General features: G+C 42.1%; 1 protein-coding gene across 23 annotated transcripts in view; it reads right to left on the bottom strand.

The window, feature by feature from the left end:
• Positions 1–23833, bottom strand: part of LOC133155156 (receptor-type tyrosine-protein phosphatase delta-like) — a 195112-nt gene that overhangs the window by 106992 nt on the left and 64287 nt on the right. For all 23 annotated transcript variants that reach the window (XM_061280227.1, XM_061280372.1, XM_061280246.1 and 20 more), the window contains exons 5-8: positions 17861–17925; positions 17225–17354; positions 13608–13651; positions 1923–1970 (exon numbers count right to left, since the gene is read on the bottom strand). The gene's annotated coding sequence lies outside the window, so the exon portion shown is untranslated. The remainder of the gene's footprint in view (positions 1–1922; positions 1971–13607; positions 13652–17224; positions 17355–17860; positions 17926–23833) is intronic.

Genomic DNA, 23833 nt, shown 5'->3' with positions numbered 1-23833 from the left:
ACTGCCTTGGCTTCTTGAGGCTTAATGGTTTTGGGCAAATGCTGGCGGTATATTAAATGCAAGGCTAGGTGCGAAAGAACAAAGTAAGCACGCCATTTGCTGATCAATGCGTCGGTCTCAAAAAGAATGAACCCATTGAGCGACAACATCAATAGCAAAAGCGCTCGCTTTAAACAAGCGGCCAAACGCCGTCGGGATCCGGCCATGCATCCCATTGATTTCAATTCAAGCCGACGCCAATCCCCGCAGCGTTTAGACATTTAATTCCCTTTATGGCAAAGTCATTACACGCCATGTCATTAAGCCATTCTGGCACCGACCGTCTCGGTGTTTAAGTACCGGCCAAGATGGCTTTGACCCGCGTTGACCTTTAGCTTCCCGAAACACACGCCGGCACAAAAAGGACCGTCCCCATTTCTACGGGGAGCTTTTCCAAAGTGCAGTTTATTACGGCGAGAAATTGACATTCATAAAGTGTTCAGACTCTGTGGACACTGTGACTTCATTAGGAAGAAGCACGCAGACTGCACTTTGATGATGTCCCGATGTTGACCAATCATTTGAGTCATTAAGCCTCAGAGTCGATTGGCTCGCCTGCACTGTCAGCACTGCTTATCGAAATAGACAATTATCTCCAATACGAAGCAGGACAAACCACTGAGTGCACTTTGCATTTACTTATGAACCAGGGATGAGTTGTCCACAAATGGATTGCGACAATCAAAAGCCGGATCGAGAAGGAAAATCGAGACAAGATCATCGAGAAGACCCTGCGTCCTGTTAAGGCGTCAAAATGGTCGCTTCCCCCAAATAACTTTTCATGTCTTTACGATCCAAACACAAATCCCGCTGTGTGCCACCCTTGAACATAATCGCCAATTTTGATATTTCCAAAAACTTGTGCAGATGTTAATCAAAGTCAAGGCTTAATCCCGAGTGCTGATAAGATGTTTCCACTTTTAACAGGCTCGTTTAAGCACAGGGGGGGAGGGGGGTTGGGGGCTGGCTCGATCAGGTGAAATGAAGAGGAACTGATTGCTTATGGTGATTATACTGATTACATTTTAAATTTAAAAACTTTGCCCCCCTCGCAGAGCATAATCCTTTGCAGTTACGCAGTCAATGACATCGCAATCTCCGTAAATGCCAAGGCCGAACGAACGCACGCGTCGGCCGGCGTATCTTAGAAAATGTCGAACTATTTTCTCCCAGGGAAAGCGGTTTTTTTTCCAAAGTGCCGCATCAGCATTAATCCGTCAGCGTTGAATAAAACAATCATGTCGTGTAGACGCGACCTTCTCTTCTTCGGACTGTGAGCGGAATAAAACATCACGGACGCTTGTTCTCCAGCCGGCATATAAATGACATTGGCAAATCGGTGGTGTTGGACATTTGCATGAAATGCAGCGCCGCATTTGCATATCAGGGGGTAGGGGAGGCGGAGTCTTGCGAGGGTGACTTGGAACATGGAGGCTTTACAATTGCGCCTTTTACAAGACAAGACAGATCATGACATGGCAGATATTGTGTTCAGGACCGACGACATGAGCTAACAAGCAAGAACTGAAAGAAAGAGTCAAAATGTCTCCCATTGGTTCTGCTAGCACAAGCCGACCTCCCGACTAGCGTGTCGTGAAAGATCATCAGTGCCACGGAAAACGATTCAATAACGTCTGAATATTATTTACTACAAATGAGTCTTTATCTATGCCGGTGACGTGTAGTGACAGGCAGAGAATTAAAAGCTCTTCCGCTAGATGGCGCAATTAAGCTGTGTATGCAATTCATACAACAGAATCAAAACACACCCCAGGCTGTTCCTACTGAGGATAAATCTCATGTCTTAACCAAGCTCCACTCAAAGACCATTTCGCTGTAAAGATAACGGGAAGAAATAGTGTGTGCATTAAAAAAAAGCTTACCTTGGGGCGTTGAGTGTGAAAGTCAAGGAACATTCTCTCTGCTTAGACCTGCGGCAGAGGAGGGGAAACGGGTGTCACTCATGATTAGAAGGTAGAGCAATTACAGAACAGCCTTCTTTACCCTGACAGTGATTGATCAATGAGGAACTCCCGTAATAAAGACAAGGGCTCGAGGGCTCCCACCAGTAAATTGGCAAAGGTAAGAAGTGGGAATATGTTTGCCAAGGTAATCCCAGACACGGTCCGGAAACTGTTCTAAAATTACCAGACAGGCGACTTGCGCAATCCTGCCTGAAACCAAGGACGGAGAATTTTACATAATGTTCTTTTGTTACCTGTAAGGACTTCACACTTGTCTCCAAATGGTGTGAACTCAAGTGCTACTTCAGCTCGAGCTACCAACCGATGAGGAAATGGAGGGCTCTTCACAAGTCACTTGTACTCTCGTATAACCTTCTCAAAGATGGAATACATTTTTTTTTTTTTTACAAGGAGTGGAGGTCACCAGAAGACTATCCTAGGTCAAATCTCCACTAATGTTCCCTTCTTATTCTAGAAGTCATTTATTTCACTGTTCTATGTCATCTTTGGCAAGTTTAAATCCACTGTTTGAGAAGTTATCATCGTTCCTGGTGTACGTTACTTCTCTGGAATCGGGAGCTTGGTATATACTGTCCTGAGTCATGATGATAACAGCAGTATTGAAGTTCAGTGTCATCTGTCAAGTTTGAGAAGTTGTTGAGAAGTTGTCATCGTTCTGGGTATACTTGATTTTTCTGGAATCGCTAGCTGAGTGTAGCTATAGATAACTGTCCTGAGCCATGTTAAGCTAAATGGAGGTATTGAAGATTCGAGTGTCAAGTTCAACTTCATTGTTTGAGAGGTTGTTTATAAGTTAGCGTTTTGGGTATACTTGATTTTTCTAGAATTGCTAGCTGAGCTATACATAAATGTCCTGAGCCATACCTGATTTTTCTGGAATCGCCAGCTAGCTATGGATACTGTTAAGATAAACAGCAGTATTGAAGTTCCATGTCAGAAGTTTAACTTTAATGTTTGAGAAGTTGTTCCCAAGTTTTCATTATCTCGGGTGTTCGAGATTTCTCAAGAAGAGCTATCTACGTCGTCCTATGCCACGTCAAGCTAAACTGCAGCTTTGAACTTCCGTTTCGCCTTTCGTGTGGTTGCCACGGAAACCATCAGAAGTGAAGTATTCAATGAGATGGCTGCAACATTACATGTTTCCATAAAGTGGCACGTTGTGACGTTTTATTTGTTCCCTCCTTTTACTATCCGGACTCATTGTGGACTCCGGGGGAGAACTGTCAGTGTTGATCCTGCGCATTCCCAAGCCAATAATACAGCTTATTTAGCCTTCACGGCTGCCGATGACCTTTTTCCATTTTGCCGCCCCCCTCCCTTGGAACAGCATCTCTCTACGACGGCGAGTGGCTGCGGCCGGGGTGAAGTTAATGATTTGATGTTAACTGCGAGATGGGTCCTTGGGAGCGTCAACAGTTGAAAAGACCGAGCGTTTGGCTGGCGGCCTTGCTTGCTTCAGCACTTTGAGGCGCAGTTTTTAAGAGCTCGCCCTTTTCTTTCCCCCGGAATTAGCCCACAGGAGGGAAAGCTTGAAGAGGGGGGGGGGGTGGGGGTTTGGGGGATTGCACAGCCATTCATCACATTAATGAGTCATGTCAGTTTATTTACAAAAAAAGGGGCTATTTTTCGCCCGCCCCAACCCCCCTCCTTTGGAAGTTATTCACAATCACGATGCTGCGTTGTGATAATGTTGGCTGGAGTTAATTGAAAAAGGCAATAGAGGAACTAATCTACAGTGGTGCAGGTAGCCAGCTGTGTCTGGCTGATTGCAATGGCGCGCTGGTTGGCTTCGGGTGCATTGTGACACAGAAGGAGCACATTTGCTTGGATTTTGGCGATGGAGAGACTCGGCCAGGCGGGCTCCAATCATTAGCACATGGGCGAGCTTTAAAGGCCAGAGGCGACTTGTTTGTTACACCTGCGCTCCCTCGCAACCAGCTGTGCCTGATGTGGGCTGGATGGATTCGCCCCCGAGACCCCCCCAACCGAGAAAAATTGCATTTTGGGGGCTGAGTTTCCAACGGCCCGAAATGTTTTATGACAATTTAATCTATCTATCTATCTATCTATCTATCTATCTATCTATCTATCTATCTATCTATCTATCTATCTATCTATCTATCTATCTATCTATCTATCTATCTATCTATCTATCTATCTATCTATCTATCTATCTATCCATCTATCCATCTATCCATCTATCCATCTATCCATCTATCCATCTATCCACCTACCCACCTACCCACCTACCCACCTACCCACCTACCTACCTACCTACCTATTTATCTAATTAAAAACATTAAAATAATAATTTATAAATAAATATATATATATATATATATATATATTAACATTAAAATAATTAGATATTATATATATATATATATATATATATATAGTATATACACACATACATACAACAAAAATTCTGTGATTTCAATGTGTTTTTTTTTGGCAATGTTAATTTATGCTCAGTTGAGTATGAAGAAGAGTCCAGTAAAACAGAAGAGAGGGAAGCAAATGTTGGTTTTTTTTAACTACAAAAAGGTTTTGAAGCTATTTGATAGTGATGAATACCTTTACCGACAGCAACAACGAGAGCCAGACGTTCTTACTGTATATATATATAGCACTGCTGTCAGTGAGGGTACAGTGGAGATGAAGCCGAGAGTGAGATGAGTGATGCTTTTTATCGCAAAGAATTGCGCATTCAAGCAGAGAAAATGGCAAAATATATCTAATGTTTGATGTTCTTACACTAGATTTGCTAGATCTCACTCGAATTTACTGTTGAAAAAAAAAAAATCTGTAATTCTGGCACCCCCCCCCCTCCTACCACCCGCCACCACTGAGGATTCCAAAGCTGTGATCTGATTTAAGACACAATAGACTGATGAATCACAGAATAGGATGAGTCACTATTTATTTACCTCGTCTAATTGGAAATGTCCGTCACGGGGCAGCAAAGCGCATCCTCTCTCGAGCCATTATCCCGCCGCCTTGATCCCTTGCAGGTATTTCACGGTGAGTGATGTACTATGTGTCAATGGGGAGCTTTTTGAAAGCATTTTTTTTCCCATATATATACAGAAATGGCGGGGAGCCGGAAAGATGCAGAGGTCTGCAGGTTAATCATTGTTTTGTTTGCTTCCACGCTTGCAGAAAAGTCATCTGCTTTCAGGTCCGATATTTGACGCGGCCCACGGTGACTTTATGATTACGCCGTCAGCCGCTCGGCTTCAAAGCGTCGTGATTAGCAGAAGCTGTCGCCCGCCGCCGCCTTTGAGCCGGCTGGCCGGCCTTCGAGCTTAACGCCCCCCCCAGTGGGTTGTCGTTAGCTTCTGTCTTGTCTCGACGCTTTTGTTTCCAGGACGTCTTGAGAAATACGAAAAAAATGACTCGGTTTCAGGGAGGCGGTCCTGTCTTATGCAAATGAGCCACTGATGATCCCGCCTCCTTCTATTGTGGGTTGTGCCAATGTGAGAACAGCTGGAGCTAGCGTGTGCTAATTTACTCAGCTCACTTCCGCTTTACTCAATTCCTTTGAGTTGAAAACGTGACGATGAAAAAAAAAAAAAGCTATTTAATAGAACAAGGGCAAATCCCGTCGGTCTATTTATTGTAACTATTGGAAAAGTCCACAAGTTCCCGACGAACGCTTTCACATTGTTTCCACATGCAGAGAGAGCGAGTGAAAACGGGAGAGCATTTCACGCATTGCTCAAGGTCCTTTTGGATACTCCCCATCCCACATCTCCCTGCACAATTAATTTTATCTTTGGGGTATTATCAAGAGGGACCCTGGCAAAGCAGCATGACAGAAAAAGCGTCCAGAACCCCCGAGGCTCAGGGTGGGGGGATTAATCTGTTTGACAAGATCTCTCTCAAATGATTTTGCCTTGGCTTTGCTTCCGTTAGATGTTTGCTACTCGCCGGCGTGTCTGAGGGGGCGAAGGAAAAAGCACGGGCGAGCAACGTACGAGCCACTTAGCGCTGTAGAAACGCAAAGGCGGAATTTGCCTCCTTGAGTGCCTGCGACGGAATTTGTCATCATGAAGAGTGTCACCCAATGGAGAAAAAATGACGGAGATTATTTAGATTCACATGTAGAAGTGAGACGTAAAGTACATGCACAGTACATAAGTACTACTAAGTACTACGACTACAAAATCACATGCAAAAAGTTTGTAAAGTTAGTCAAATTAAATAAAATTCTTACATTGGGAAAATGATGTATTCATTATTTTAAATTGTATATTATTAATTATTATTATTTATTTATTATTATTAAAATGATTCATTATTATGGATTTTTTGGGGTCATCAAAAGTATAATTTCATCATTGCTAGTAATTTATAGACATTATAGAAACTAAGTACTACTACTACAAAATCACGTGCCAAAAGTTTGTAAAGTTTGTAAAATTAAATAAAACTCTAACAATGATTTATTATTAAGTATTTTAAATTGTTTATTATTTATTATTATTATCATTATTATTATTATTATTATTATTATTAAAATGATTTATTATTATGGACTTTTTTGGGTCATCAAAAGTACAATTTTATCTTTGCTTGTAATTCATAGAAGAAACGTTATAAAAAAATATTCTAACATTTTGGTTTCATTTTTATTTTTTTTTAAATGACCACCTTTGCTTCATTAACAGTGACGGCGTGTTAGTAAAAAAAAAAAAAAAAGCCCATTGACCTAACCTTGCGGTGCTAAGCGAGCGTTAGCGTTACGATAGCAAACCATACGGTCGGATTAATGAATTCCTTCTGAAACAGGTTAGCCTCATTCCGCCAGTTTGCGCCGCTATTGGCACCCAGCAGACGTTTGACGCATTATCCGACACGTGGAGAATTAATCAAAGTAATGATTGAATCGTCTTCTCAAGCGCAATTCATTAAACATGCCAATGAACTCATCTTGAGCAGCTGTCCTTGCCTCACCGCTTAATCACTGGCGAGAATTAGCGTGCGGCGGATGCAGAGCACGTGCGCTAATCTCCGCAAAGTGCATTGTTTACAAACAGTAATTAATACTGCAGCGTGTTTTCACGCAATCAGTGACTGCAGTGCACTTGGGGGACTAGCGGGGGAGAGTCGGGTCGCTTCCGCCGCACTCGCAACGGCTTGTTAACAACCGAGACGGAGTGCTGACATTAAAGCGCCCGTGGTTTCCGTGTTTTATGGGCGCCCAAACAGGCTGACAAGAAAGAACTGTGGGAGAAAACTTGCTAATTCGACACAATCTGAAAATACACAAGGTGAAATAACTAGAGGTGGCAAAAGAAATCTTAAAAAAAGGACCTTTTCAACTTCTTGTGAAAAAAGTACATTCATTCAGTCACTGCCGTGCAGGCCAACTCGAATCCAACCGTTAACTACCACTGACGCATATATTTGTTTTTCAAAATCCACTGTGGAAGTCACAAATGTTCAGCGCTAGTCAGCAATGCTCACAGCATGCTTAAAAACGTCCTTTTACAGTTTTGTTTTGTAGAAATACTTGCATTGTTTCTTTACACAAAACCCCATTTTCTCCGCTTTATGGTCGGAAACTGGTGTTTTTGGTCAACCAAAATGCAGATTTTTTTTTCCTGATGCAAAAGGATAATCTAGTTTTTTTCTTTTCTTTTTCTAAATTTGGTGTTTGCCTATATTGTCACAGAACAGAATATTCAGAATAGAATATGAATATGTTTTTTTTCCTCATGCAAAAAAATGAGCTAAATTTGGTGTTTGCTTATATTGTCATAGAACAGAATATTCAGAATAGAATATAAATATTTGTCTTCCTCATGCATAAAGATAAGCTAGTATCTTAATTGCATCTTTCTAAATTTGGCTTATATTATCATAGAACAAAATATTCTGTTGGTCAGTTGGTTTGTCAAAATAATCAAAAGAACTGGTAATATGAGGAGTTCTGCATTTTATACAACAACAATGTTGATCAAATAAAATGGGGGAAAAAAAGCCTACTAAACACCAGAGAGTGTTTGTGCGAATGATCTGGGGGAGGGCTTCATCCAAGATGGCTATTCCACAATGGCCTAAATCAGGGCATTGCATGTTCATGGTCCATGTAGCCCAACATAGGAGGCATCTATTTTGGGTGACATCTGTCACTAGGCAACAGAGTGCACGCAATATAGCATTAATATAACAGTAATTACATATAAGAGGTTCCTCTATCATTAGATTGGGGGAAGTGGGGAGGGGGGCGTGAATCTGCATTTAAAAAGGGGAAATTAGCATATTCATAATGGCTTTAATATCTTGAACAAGTATTTTATATTTCAGAATAATGAGGTAACCTTTTCCCTTATGATCTGAAGCTGAAGGAAAAACAAGATTTCTTTTGTTTTATGTTTAGGCTTGTAACACAAATCAAGTGTATCTCAAATCATTTTTTCCTATTGGAATGAATGGAAATCTTATTAATCTGTTCTAGCCTTTCTCTCCAAAGAACAATTATAAACGTTGCAATGGGCTAAAACGCTTTATTATTTTTTTTTGCAGTTGTCAAGAATTTTCCGCCTTTCCTGTATAATTGTCAGCAAAGTGAGCCCATTCACACGAGTGTTACCCAAATCCATTTGAGTCGCTTTTAATGAGATTTTAAAAGGTCCACTTCAGGTGTTCAAAGCGGTTCATGCACCTTTCAGCTCGAATATTACAATAACACCAAAAAATGGCTTCCACCTCCGATAGTTGCTCTGATCCGCCTTTCCGAGAAGCACGGTGTATTTTGAGAAAAAAAAAGAGCTCGGTTAAAAGGTTAATATCCGACAGGCAGAACAATTCCGTGCTATTGCAGCGGGGCCTTCTTTTTCCTTTTCTTTTGGTACCGCCGATCATTTCCGTGCACACCTGCACGGAGTTATGGTGCTGGCTCACTCGCTGTACAAGCGGTGGCAGAGTCATCCATCCAGACCCGCAGACCATGAAATTAGGTTAAGACGTAAGGCTGTGAATGACACAGGTGCGGATACAAATGAGAACATCGGAATGAAAAAGCACGGCTCCGAGACAGCTGATTCGCCGCTCGTTCCGGGCTCCACGGAATTACATTTCACAGCTTCTCGTTATTTTATTAAGCACACTTCTTTCTGTTGTTTATTAAGAGTCGAGCCAAGGTATTAGCATGCGAGAGTTTTAGCTCAAAATCCAATTGGGGGAAGCAAAAGTCCCTAACGGTTCTCTGTATTCGTGCGTTTTAGTTCGTAATTAAAATCAAATGGGCAGTTTTGTCTGTCGAGATCGTAGTCTATCGTGGATAAATGGCACGATTACGTATCAGGGACTTTTAATTGTCTTTGTTTCTCTTTTGAGGCTGGACAGAAACGTTATTGACCTAGCAAGGCGGGTGACTGTTGCGAATTGCTTCTGCTGATGGTTTCATTTCCAGGGAACATGGGAGTGCCACAGGGCTCCATATTAGGTCCACTGTCTGTCTGTTTATGTTTCTATATATACACATAGAAATCTATATTACACATATACTATGTATATGTATATGAATAAATAAAATAAATATTTTTTTTTGCTCTATGTATTTATGCATACATATGCATTTACCTTTTTAACAAATTGAATCATGATCATTTTAACTTAATATTCATTATGGTTATTTTCTTTGGGTTTTGTGGGGGGCTTGTGTATATATTGAATTATATTTGCTTAATTAAAATACCATTTTTTTCCATGTATAATGCGCAAAATCTAACTAATTTATTGTCCTAAAATCTGGGGTGCGCATTATACATGGGTACAAAAAAATATATATATATATATATTTTTTTTTTTTTATATATATATATTTTTTTTAAATCCGGATATGATACGGAGGCCGCCATTAGAGATGCGCTTTCTTCTCTTCTGTTCACGTCAAACACGCTCCATACGAACACAATGCTCTCGTATCAGACGCTTGCTCGATCATCTGCTTGTTTGCTGTCACAATGTGCCCTACACAAATCCGAAACATTTCTTTGCTATCGAGTTTGCTAGCGCATGCGCAGTGATACTGACCGGCAGAATAACATCCGGTTGTTCCCAAAGATATTTTTTCGGAAATAATTTTACGTTAATCGACTTAAGTAGGAGTCAAAATTTGGGTGCGTATTATACATGGGTACAGGCTTTTTTCTAGCATCAACATGCCATTTTTAGGGTGCGTATTTTCCATGGGGGCGCATTATACATGGAAAAAAACGGTACATTTAACAACATTCTGCTTGCACTTTCCACTCGAACAGATAATTAGCTTTGTTTCAATTCATTGTAAGCGTCAGATTAGAATATGTGAGTTTCTTAGCCTTATCTGGTTCCTGTCAACGAATGTGAATTGACTTGAATTTTTAAGTGGAATTTTTTTTTTTCTACTAGCATTTCTACTCAGTTTTTTTGTTCTTGACACGTTTTTGTTGTTTGCGCGGTCTCGCTGCTATTGTCTAAGCAAGCCATCGCTTTTACTACGGCAGGTGATGCAACAGCAGCCGTAGTTGTGCTTTTCTATCTTGTCAGTTGTGTTTGTTCAAGACGCTCAAGCTCACCGCACTTGGCCCGCGTTTAACAGCTGTTATTATGTGGCTGCCAAAATGCAATCGACTTTTTCTTTTTTTTTTGCAAGTGTTCTTATTTTTCCTCAGCTTGACACCCAGACACTCTTTGGCCACTTTCTGTGACTGTAATGTGCAAAAGGGAGAAAAATGTGCGGTTGCCGCCTCATCGGCTGTCTTTTACAGTTGTTTACTGCGCAAAGCACCAGCCGCGGTGCTTTGTACTGGCTCTGGGAAAATGGACACTTTTGACATTTCACAGCGGGAATGCTTGCAAAGTGTTCATTCCCATTTTGACGTGTGACGAGTAACTGCAGTCCACTTTCACTCGGCCATTACTGCTAAAAATGCTTCCATTGTACTCGAATGGAAAAATTCAAAGAGATATTTGGCAGCTTGAAGAGTTTATTAGATATTTTTGTGATCTATTTTCCCTCTATGGCACATTTCATATATTGACCGCCATGCACCGACATACCAATTTTGGCAGCGCCTTGAAGTGACTTGGCATTGTACGATGGCGACAGCGCTATATTTGTTCGGTGTGACTTCAGACTTTTCTAATCTTAACTAAATGGGCCTTGCTTCAAAGTTGGGATAGCCTTGTAAGGGATTCCTGCATTTTCCTACTAGAAAATATATTTTTAAAAAATAATCTTTTTATTTATTTAAAAATGGTTGACTTCCTGTTTAATTCAATGAATCCTTAAGGAATTTCTAATTTCCTGTTCAATCTAAAGAGTCCTTCAGAATTTATTGTGGGTCCCGCTGTCCACCCGATTTCAAGTAAATTAGTGAAGCTGGTATAAATAGATAAAAACAGGGGTTGCGAGTGAGAGTTTTGGGCCTGGTTGTGGGGGGGTATCGCATTTTGAACCCCTTAAATATGCGTAATTGTTCATTAGGAATCACAATCTTGCAAATACTTAGCTCAGCTTCAAATAACACTAATCATCAGCACGTTTTAATCAGAGATATTTTTTGATTGTGGTTTAAAAAAGTTTTTTTTTCCAGCACAGAGATGATGTTTTCATTTTTTTCTTTTAAATTTGACCAATCACAGCTAGAGTAATGCGGATTTTTAATTCATAGCTATGACATTGCAGAAAAAAAAAAATTCTGGGGCTTAATTTATAAATATTACTCTTTTATTTATTATAGGCTCTTTATATGCTGGATAGCAATCCTTTAAGAAATCAGTCCGGCTTCTATTATGGTTCTTGAATAAAGCGTCTCCTGACCCGTCTCAATATAAACTTCATTTTAGCACTGGCGAGCATTTGAATATGACCAATATGATCCGTATTGTGCACTTCATAGACTGAACGATTTCATATCCGGTCAGAATTGGGAATGAAGCTGCTCATTTCAATTTATGCAAAGCGTCTGGTCATTTTGCTTCGGCGAGCTCTCGCTGCCGGCGGCCGCGGCAAATGTGAAACACGGCGAACCACCTGGCTTTTGCGGCTCACTCAAGGAAAAAGAGGATTGATCTGCCAAAGTGAGCGACCATTTCACACTCAGCATCTTTGTACGTTCGCTGTCCCTGAATGTGAATTGCTCATTTCACCCGCTTGAGTCGCATTTCAGACACGTGGCCGTCAGACCCGCTCGGTGCTATTTGCGTCACGCTAAACGATAAATAACGTCGTCGTTTTGGCGAGCTGGTTTCTCTCCCTGTCCCCCCGGCCAAGGACACACGAGTATAAAAAGTCTGAAATCACAAACGGTTAGATTCCTAACGGTTTGGGCCTTGCCAGCTAGCAATGTGTCAGCAAGAGCTAATTTGGTGTTGCCCAACAGATGCTCTGAGTATGGACAATATCTGTGGCCAAGAACTCTGTCATTCAAGACTGCATTGATTCTAAACATATTGAAAAAGTGCACATGTGTTTCATGCCTCAAAAATGGTCAGATTGATTTTTTTTTATTTAACTTTTATGTTATCCGCCCTCAAACATCTCCTGTTGGTCCAAAATGCTCCCACTCGCCTCTTAACTGCAACACATAAGAGGGAGCACATAACTAACTTGCATTTGTCTTCAAAGCTCCACTGTTGGGCAACTTGAATGTTTAAAATCTCAAAATAAACATGGACTTTTTTTCTTGTTAAATGATGGCCTCATTTTATGGGGATAATCACAAATAACGGTATGGGAATAGCAATAAACTGATATTTAATCGATATTTCAATTTCGGCTGCTTTGATAAGCATTGCTTTTTATTTTTTTTTAGTATTTTCTTATTTTACTTTCTCACTGTCCTTTAAAGTTCCATTTAAAAGTGCGTTTAAGGGTTTAAGGAATTTTTCTCAAAATTACCATACCCGAGCTCCCCAGGTTAGCCCGCTAAATCCCAAAACAAGATCACAAGATGAAATAAGATATAAGAGCTGCTTAGTCCACAAATTGTGGCTATAGCAGAATCAAAATATGAGTGGCCTGAATTTCATTTCAAGAATAAAGTATTCAAAATGAAAGGATGACTGGAAATGAGTTGATTTGATTTTAAAATCAGCCAATCGTTGCTTTATTAACCGTCTTTTCGATCTCAATCGAAATAATACCGAGTTAACACGATGATACGCGAAACGGATGCGAGACGTCATCCCGGTAGAAGCAAGCCTCATCCGTCACGTGTTTCTCCCGCCCCGTCTTACTACTCATAGACCGTCCCGCCTACTTTGCCAGTGCCGCCGCTCCATGACAGTCTCATCACACTCCATCAATCAGGCTCGCCAGGCCCGCCAAGTCCCAGTCTGGTCCCATCAGTGCCAGTCAGTCTCCCGCTGCCTTCGCAGTCACTTTGCCAGATGTAGTCTACTACTACCCCCTCCCCCCCCCCCGACCGGATTCTCGCTCAAGTTGTAGTCCAGACTCGACTCGCTTGATTTGATATCGCTTGACATTTTTCACTTGGTCCCTTCACGTGGAAGACTTACAAAAAAAAAAAAAAAAAAAAAGGGGAGGTGATGCGCGGCGTGAAATTGAAGCGAAGGCGTCCTTACCTGCCGCGGGCCTCATGTCGTGGCGGACGTCTCCGGGAAGAGAACTGCGTAAACAAGGGAGACAGACGGCAAGAGTGTGGAGATGAATGGCTTCATCAGCGCCTCTTGTTACCTGATCGCTTTGGGTTTGCAAGCTGCAAACTACGGCAAAAGTCTCCTTCAGGCAATTTTATTGACTTGCTTTGGGTGATTACAGTTTGGTTTTTTTCCCCTTCGAGACATTTTCTTGACTCATCTTGTAATAAGTGATTAGCAGAGACTCCGAAGAAAAAATGGACAAATTTGCTGTGGGTGCAAAAGCATAGATTGACTCCAGTGTAAACGTTTTTGTTTTTAATCCGCATTGAGTGAGCTTTAATTTGACTCGGCTATTGTTTAAAATGTTTTTTTTTAATTGTTTTCTTTTTTTCAAACAGCAGAGTCAAATGAGACGATTATGAAAGTGGTAATTTTAGTATTCCCGGGCCAAAGTGTTAATTCCAAGTCAATTTACTGTGTGAATGTCATCTGCTAATGGAAATTCGCAGAGAGAAGAAAAAAAGCAAGCAGGCTGAATATGAAGTTTCTGGTGACTCCCAGACCAGCGGCATGCCGAGATGCTTTTTTTTTCAGTTTTGTTTGGAAATATAATAACGAAAGAAAAGACTGTTGTATCTGCCGATCTGTACATGTGGCGCGTGCAGCAGACCACCTGGCCCAACACAACGACTTCACCAAACCTTTGATTGTGCGCCCATACACCAATGCTAATCTGTGCTAAGAATGCATCTTTTTTTTAGCTTTTGGCTAAACTAGCTTCCAAGTCATGGGCAAAGTAACTCAGCATGTAAATGAGCTGCACTGGTAGATCAGAGGAAATACGGTGTGCAACGGTTTAGCCTGTTTTGAGCTTCTGCTACTTTACCACAAGAAGCTAACTCATAATTATTTGAATAATCAAAGAATGCTTTTCCAAAGGGAAAATGTTTTATTTTGTTTTGTTCACCACAAAACTCAGTTTTTTCATGGAAGACTACAGAAAATGTCGATTTTTCTAGAATTTTAGGTTGAAAAAGTTATCCAAACTATTAATCAGTTATGAAAAATAACAATCGATTACTTTGATGATTAATTCTCGATTAATCGGCGCACCTCTTATTAACGCTAATACGACCAATTGCTATTTAGACAGTGACCTCTTGTGTCATCTATAAGTACAAATCGCTTGGAGTCGGTTTAAAAACAAATACATCAATAGCAAAGCGTAAATATGCGCGGATTACTGTATTGGACCGATGGCCCTCAGTCCGCAGCCGCCATATTTCATTACATAGCAATGAAGCTTAGGACGCAATCAAGTATATTTAGCTGTCCTTGTCTCGCACACGCGCACAGCGCTCCGCCCCCTCCCAAAGCAATTATTACTCCCCATTTTTTTTTACTGTGCCTCGCCATGGGGAAAATGAAACGCGGTACTTATCAGTTCAATGCATACACAAGTGACTGGGACGGAAGGCGAGGAGGAGGCACGTGCGGGAGGCACCGCGCTCGCCGGCCTCATTTAGGCCGCCAGGACCGACGAGCGCCGGCCGCCATTAGCCGCGCGCCATCAGCGCATTTAGGGGCGGCCGGCCGAGCGGCAGCCGGCGGGAGATACAGAGATAACCGTAAACATGTCACCAAAAAAACCATTGTTATTTGCATTCATAGCGGGAGGGGGCAAATTGATGCGGGGTCGGACAGGGAAGGTGAGGGTTTATGACCTGTGTATCTATCGGGCCGGCCAGCCTTGTCGGGCTTTACGCCTGATTATATTATCACGGCTGACGATCAATGCGAGAGACGGATCCTGCCCATGCGGCAAGGGGAAAGCCATCAGCTGGGGGGGGCACTTTGGACCACAAAACGAGACAACGCTCCCATCGCGGTGCAGAACATCTGGAGGCGAGTCTACTTTTCCTTTCCTGAGCGGTTTTCTTCTAAAAACGCGCACAGTAACGCTTTTCTATGATTATTATTATTAATAAACTGAGCTTGCAGCCTCCTGCTGATGGCTGCCATTTCTTATCACGCCGCCTCAAGAAAGCACTTTTGGAGGCGGCGAAAATGGAAGGCGTTGGTGTTCAAATTACTTAAGCTGCCTACGAAGGTCTTTGCAGATATGTAGAAAATAGAAAAGTGCGGAAAAGTTCAGCTTTCCAAACGCGCCGCCGGTACTGCCTCTGCTACTCTTAGCTTGATGAACTCACATGCTCCATCTTTTTTTTTTCTTTTGTTTTCTGGGAGGCGCTGCCACATTGAGTGAGCAGGGGAGGGCGGGTGACAAAAGCACAGCGGGGAAGGAAGACTGAGGGGGACGCGAGGGGCTAAGAAAAGACGAGTGCCGAGCCACGAGACACTTGTGCTTCCGCTCGCCTGCTCCCAACTGTTCCCGGTGTAGCAGACACGGGCCACAGCACAGACAGATGGCAAGGAGGTGTGCGCGCATGTGCACACTCCTGTGTGTGTGTGTGTTTGTAGTGTGTGTGTGTGTGTGCGATGCAGATGTGTTAACGTCGCAACCAAATAGATTGTGTACTTTATCAGAGCGACAATGAAAAGTCCATTTCTGTAGCAAAGGTAAAGACAGTTGATTCTCTACTGCAAGACTGCCCTCTAGTGGAGGGGAAGGGTTAGGAATTGGCTCGACAGCAAAAAAGAAAAAAAAAAAAAGCCATTGTAATGATTGATCATACTGAGAGTTGCTTCTAATATTTTGATATGCCCTTGGGGATATTTCAGAGGGCTGAAGTGTAGTTAAGTCTATCTTAAGTTGTAAATGGCTAATGTTTAAAACGGGACTGCGGCCTGATTAAATGACCAACACTTTGGAGGATTTACTGTAATAATAAGCTGTGTATAGTTCCCCTTTAAAAATATTGCCGGCGCTGTGGTGTACTTTATACTAAAACAGTATTCTTATCTATAATTTAGAAGGTGAATTTGACATTTTCAAATATCTCTCTTGAAAGCATTTAAGTGGCGAAATACGTCATTTCCCAGAAAAGTGAAGCGCATTTGCAAAAATGTTATACGCGATCATGTTTCAATCTACATTTGTTGTGTGCTTCATAAACAAAGGGTGCCATCTGGTGGCTATGCCAATTTAATTTCCAGTCACGTGACCAGCCTCATTGTGGATTACACACTCGCCTCGCCGCTCTGGGCTCTTAATGCTCACCCCTGAGTAGTTTCCATTCAGATGAGCTTTTATTAGCTCTATTGTACATTGGAAAAATCACAAACTTCCACAGTGCGAGCGCTGACACCGCGCTCTGCTGATTCACATGATTATTTTATGCAAATGAGATCAATCGGTGCAGGGAAGGGAGATTGTTATTGTAATTACATGTATTATATGTATTTATATTAATTGTATGTATGATATTGATTTTAATTGTATTATATGTCAAACGTAAAGTGCATTATAAATCAGATGCATTATTATTGTTATTATTATTATCAATTGCGACAATGTTTTTGTGCAAGTTAGTAAGCTTGTAGTTCTACTGAATACTGGAGTGTTCTGGGATGTGTTTCTAATTATTTGACATTATTTGAGCTGATGTGTACTGTACCTAGAGGGCGGGCCTACTTACCATAAAACGAGGCTGGGGTCACACTGGTGCCAACATGCTGTCTCGATGCCGCGAGTGTAGCTCGCTGACCCACAGGTGGAATCAACACGCCCCCCTGGACGGGCTTAACCAGGGAGACGCAAATGCTGTGCTGATTGAATGAGACAAAGGAAAAGTAGAATCATTGACTTGAGAAGTCTAATTAAAAGTAAAATATTTATGAAATCTTTTTTGGTTGTTTTTTTTTTTTTTTATAAAAAAGCGGTCAGCTCATTTGGATGAAAATCAAATAACATAAAAAAGTTAAATGAAATTATGAATTATTTACTTAAAGGATAAACGGAAGAGAATACACTACAGTTTTTAAAAAACAGTCCCCAATCAAATCTAAATTAAAAGACATATGTATAAGAAAAAACAAACAAATCAAATATGAATCAATTTACCAAATACATGAAAACTAAATAAATGGCTACCATTTAGTCGTCTGAAATTAAAAGAGCAGTATGCGTACATGTCCACCAGAGGTCGCTGCAGCATCGCTTATGTATTGCATCCTATTTTGATGCTGGGAGCAATTCAAAAAGTAATAAAAAGTACCAGAAAAAAAAGTGAATTGATATTAATAATAATTACAAAAAATAAACACATTCCTACCTATTTAGAATAAGAGTTGCTATCGCTGCCTCAGACCAGAATGAACGAAACTCCTCTGAATTTCCCTGCAGAAACACAGACAGACAAGTTGAAAGTTTAGTAAGTTGAACTTTTCTTTTTTAGACGTAATAAAATAAACAACAATCATGATTTTAACTGAAACCCTTCTGATGATATAGCAAATGAGTCATCAGCCGCCACCCAAGCAGCTTTCTTCTCCTGCCAAACGTTCAGAGCACATCCGGCAGGTGCGGCGGCGCCATTTGCTTTCTTTGTCGGAGCGAGGGAGCGAGCGAGCGAGCTGCTCCAACATCACAGCCCGCTTTTGAGTTTGACACCATTGTGTCAAAAAAGTCCGCGCGCAGCTCGTCAGGCTCAAACAAGGCAGTTGCAAATGAACACAAGCGGGGAGGCGCTGGTTCTGTTCCGGCACTTTCCTGCCTGCCTGGCATCACTAGAATATTCATTATGTGGAACATGAATTGTGCAAATTGCACAGAAGGGGGGGGATTTATTTTAGGGTTTGAGTGTGCCATTCTTACACCAAATGACTCACAAAAAAACATTCAAGAAGGCATGCCACAAAACTTACAGGCTGTCGGCCATTTTGGTTTGAAGCAGCTATTTTACGGTCATTTTGGATTAGATTTAACAATTAGACACTAAACATACAAGCAACATTTACTTTTGTCCATTGAGCGTTGGGCGGACAAACTTTTGACAATTCGCAATAAATCAGCCGAGGAATGTTTGTATGACAAGTCCCGCTCCGAAGGGATTCAACGTGTTGGAAAGTGGGGATATTTCTTCCCTTCCATACCCGGCGGATGTGCGGGATAAGCGGGCAAAGTGGAAGGATGGCACGAGAGACGTGGAGGGTAATGAGCTGATGGAGTTTGAGATGCAGCGAGGGAGGACGTGAAGAGAGAAAAACACATTAAGGCTAAAGTGAAACGAGGAGCTTCGTGTGCCACTTTCAGGGAATTCGACACCTCTGTTTCCCTTCTGTCTTTTTAGCCACAGAACGCTAGATTACCGCCCCCCCCTCGGAAAATATGATCTTAAATATACAAGCCCTCCTTCCACCATATCACCTCACATCGTTACGACGGCGGCCTTAAAAGCTTTTGTCGGATCGATTGTCAACTGTTTGGATCGGATGACAAGGATCAGGGTAGAATTAAAGCGATACGACGCCCTCTTTAGTGACAAATAGTCGAAGTGATTGTCAAAATTTGAAGATGACATCAGATGGCAAAGGAGCTTGGCAATTTAGCACCACACGTCCGTCGAAGACAGCTGCATCTGGAATTCAGCTGAATCTGGAATTCTAACAAAATGGCCGCCACCTTAGCAGTTTAGCTGTACAAAAATGTACAACAGCAACATACATAACAATTTGACCTAAAAAAAAAAAAATCATCTGGCCTACATTTCCGAGACTGGACTAGAACAGGGGGTCTGAACTTTTATGGTCTTGGGGCCCTACTTTTCCTGTCCAAAGCATCTTATTCACATATTTGTGTATCCATTAAGCTCAATCAAACCTACTTACATTTTAAAAATCTAAAACAATATCGGATAACCTTAAACAACGAGATGCTCAGAAAAAGATGCAAAGGCCCAGAATCCCTGAAATAAATTTAAGTCTCAAGACAAGTAGAAAAAAAACAACAACTGGCAACTCTTTGTCCTCACAAGAGTGCACTTCTCCAGTTTAGCCACTAGTCCGTGCTATTGCTGCGCCAAATCTCAACATTCCTTTCATTGGCAGCTGGGTGACCCATTTTTCTTCCCTCACCTGTGCCCCTTACCCAGCCTTGCCCCCTCGCATTGTTAATTAGAAATGAGCATGAGGGAGTTTCGGGGGGTTACGGGGGGGGGGGGGGGGGGGGACGTTCGTCTTCCAAAGTTGTTTGCTGAGTGGGCAGCGGGAGGGAGGAAATAAGGCATTAGTGGGGCAGGATCAAAAACGGAGAGCACTTGAAGTAGCGTCGCAAACAACAGGGGGTTTCTGGGGAGGGTAAAGGGGGGGGGGGGGTACGACGAGCGGCTGTCTGGAGTCTCGGGAGCGACACGCCGAGCTTTCCGCACACTCTCGCCCTCCGCCTTGCCGTTTCATTTTCACTTCTCGGGCCAGAGGAGCACGGCAGCCGTCTCCGAGGAGTCCGGTTAATAATGTGAGACCGAGAGGATTTAATTAAAGAATGGCGAGAAAGGTAATCACGGAAAGGAGCCTTATATTGCAAGCAGCAGAACGTGGGGATTGTGTAGGGCCTTGTTGGGGGATGAAAACAAATCAGACAGTATCTCGTCAGGCGGAGAGAATGCAGCAATCTTGCGTGCAAACACTCCATCATCCAATTTGGGAATTTACCTTACAATATACCAAAATAATGTTCCATCCCTAAGTTATTTTGTGCATTTATCATAATGGTAGGCCACGGTTATTTGTTGCTACGGCAACCATGTATCAACTATTTAGTGATCCATACTAGTGGACCGGCCTTGGCGGGTTTAAAACCACAATGAGTCAAAAGAAACTGGATGTCCTGCTAGGAATTATTAAGATGCTTGTCCCACTTGCGTCAAGATTTTTTTTTTTCCAAGATCAAGAGGAAGAAAAGCTGCCAACAAGGCCAAATATATTTTCTCCGCTGCCCTTATGGCTCGGTTACACACCACAATGCACATTGAGCTGTCACCGGCAAATAAGAACAAATATCCCGCCGTCACAGTGGGATCGGAAAGGCGGAACGACATGACAAAAGTCTCCAGGTGAAGGATCAAACTTTTGGATTAGTAACAGAATGTTTTTGACTGGGCTTGGGGTTCGTTCACGTCACTTCATCTATATGAAATATTAAAGATGAAAAAACTAGGACCAACAAAATGATACTCGGAGAGTAACAATTTCAATTGTTAGCATCGATGCTAACGTATCATTGCTTGTTGACTGCCTGCGATTGGACAGTTTTTACTTCACAAAAACCTGGAATGGAGAACGTACCTGCATACTGATAATAAACATCTCATTTCTCGATGATTCCGCTTTTTTATGTTTTTTAATTCCCGCCACTAGTGAAAATTTACAGCGTGCACGTGTCAGAGGAAGATTAAAAAGTGCATCGCTTCTAATTCAATCTATATTTTACTCCTCGCCGGTGATGTCATTGTTTTTTTCTGGATCTCGCCTGTCTTTTCTTGTTCCCGGTGTCCCATCCCGCGTTTGCGCACGCCTCTTCGCTTCCTACCCACCTTCAAACGATTCCTGCTTAAAACCAAGCGCATTCTGACAAAATACATAAATAACCATGATAAGATCAAATATGCGGCTCAGTCGTTGCTAAGGCAACCACCGGAGAGCTAAACGTAGCTAAGAATATTCTATGGACCAGCCGGGACATCGCCCATTGGAAGTATGGATCCAGATCTCCCAAACACCATTACATACAGAGTATTTTGTGAATAGCCGATGGCAATCGGCGAGGATTGACCATATTGACTTGTTTTCATTCACAGATGGTCGAATGGGTTTAAGCAAAGCTGACGTTACACTCTCACTGTTTGCAAAGGCTGGCCGTGTTAAACGAGGCTCATTTTGGGCAGTGGGAGGGGTGAGTGGCGTGCCTGCAAAAGGAGGCGGACTGACGTTTGGGAGAGGACGCACGCTTTGGCTTACATCCCGTCACCCAGATGAGAGGGACTGCGAACGCCGGTGACGGCGCATTAAATATGAAGCCAACGCCGGCAGGCTCCAAGCTTAGCATAAAAGCGGGTGGGGGGTGGGGTTGGGGGTAAACAACTCTGCTAGCTTGGCCCAGAGGTTCTCCAAATTTTTTTTTTAATATATATGAAAAGTGATTTCAAGACAAGAACTATTTGCTCTTGTTATGGTCGCATTGACATTTTAAAGTTACACCTAACCAGGAGGCCATTTTAGCCAACACAACCTGAAGAAATGTATTTCCCCTCCCAAGGCCCAAGCTTGGCTATCAAAATATTTGCCTTAAGAGGTTTTGTGTATTCTACACTGTATATAATATGAAAGCTTCCTACATTTATTTGGGTTATAATGCCCCTCTGAAGGAAATTACTACTACTTAATGCATCATGTCAGACACAACAAATTACTTTATAATCACAAAATAATGATCCATAGTCTTTTTGGTTCATGATTCATAATCTTCAGCGGGCCACTTATGATTGATTTCATGACACAATTTCGGGCCAGTTTAAATTTAGGAATTTGGTCCATACATAAGACGCACCGGACTATAAGGCGCACTGTCGGCTTTTGAGAAAATACTGTTTTTTTCCGTGTATAATGCGCGAAATTTAACTAATTTATTGTCCTAAAATCTGGGGTGCGCATTATACATGGGTACAATTTTAAAAATTTTTTTTTTTTTTTTTTAAGAAAATCATGGTCCATACGACCGCAATGCTCTCGTATCAGACGCTTGCTCGATCACCTGCTCGTTTGCTGTCACAATGTACCCTACACAAATCCGAAACATTTGTTGCGGCTCCGAGTCACGACGAGGGGCAAGGTTTGGTTTTCAAGGGTGTTTTTATTCCTCTTCAACGTCTCTCCCATACAGAGCCGCCTTTTTCACGTCCGCACGCCTTTTTCACATGTCCGCACTGACCGCGGTGGTGCCTTTACGGGAAAAAATGACATCCAGCCTAGTTAAGACCATACCAAAGACTATAAAAATGAGACCCATTGCCTCCCTGCGTGTGTGACCATCATTGGGACTTAAAAAAATAAAAATTAAAAATAAATAAAAATAAAAAATTGGGTGCGTATTATACATGGGTACAGGCTTTTTTCCAGCATCAACATGCCATTTTTAGGGTGCGCATTATACATGGGGGCGCATTATACACGGAAAAAAACGGTATTTGGTTTTTAGGTGCGCCTTATAGTCCGGTAAATACGGTACACACGTTTAAGGACACACAAATGGATGGGATCTTTCGTGTTCGTGAGATTCCCCATATTGACCCGCCATCGGATTGTCCATTTGGAAGTGAAGTGATGGGACAGCGATGGGCATCTGCCTCTCAGCACGCACCAAAGCGGCCGCCGTTGCCGTCACACGAAAGGGACAGTGACAAGCACTTAGCCGGTCCCTCGGCAACCAGTCCTATTTCCCTCCTCTTATCTAAAGTGACAAGAGGGATGTTGCAACACACACACACCCCCAACGCCCAAGGCTCATCTGGCATTATCTCCAAGTGTACCAGCGCCACGAGCTATCCAAGTCTCCCGATTTCCTCCTCAGCCTATCTAAAAATATGCTGAAGAGGCTGACGGCCGAGTAGAAATGCAGAGCGTGCCTTTCAAACGGCCATGCGATGAACTGAGACGGTGAACGTAAAGTGACAAAATGAGAACGGAGGAAGGCTGAGGCACTAATGAGGTATCGATCGCTGGCGCTGATGTGCCCGTCCCAGCCCTCCTCGCATAAACCGTCGTCGAGCTCTGTCGTGTGATATTGAGATTTGCAAGCCATCAATGGAGCCCCTCCCACTGTACCCAAAAGCAGCTGACTACATGAACTAAACTCAAGGAACATGCTGGAGTTCTGACTGTAGCGCATGAAGGTAGCTTAGATTTCATTTATCTTTTTTTAGCATTACCATCCAAGGTGAACATTTTTTTTTTTTTATTCCAGATGGATGGGGCCCATGAATGAAGATACCCTTGAGCCCAAAGGGATCTGTAATTGCTTATAGATTCCACAAGTTGGCTATTATATTTGGATTGATTTACTTACTCGAGTCTGAAACAAAATGGACAGAAAAATAATCAGGAACAACTTCGACATCATGCTTCTAGCATGTACACGACCACAAACAAATTTTACATAAATTACTTCATTCAGTATTTAATTTAAAAAAAAAAAAAAAAAACAACTTGACATGAGGCTCACCGACGGTATTTGCATACTTTGCTACCTTCAT

This window comes from Syngnathus typhle, linkage group LG1 (genome assembly GCF_033458585.1).
Source record: "Syngnathus typhle isolate RoL2023-S1 ecotype Sweden linkage group LG1, RoL_Styp_1.0, whole genome shotgun sequence".
NCBI classification, from domain to species: Eukaryota; Metazoa; Chordata; class Actinopteri; order Syngnathiformes; family Syngnathidae; genus Syngnathus; species Syngnathus typhle.
This window is presented reverse-complemented; position numbering and strand designations above follow the sequence as displayed.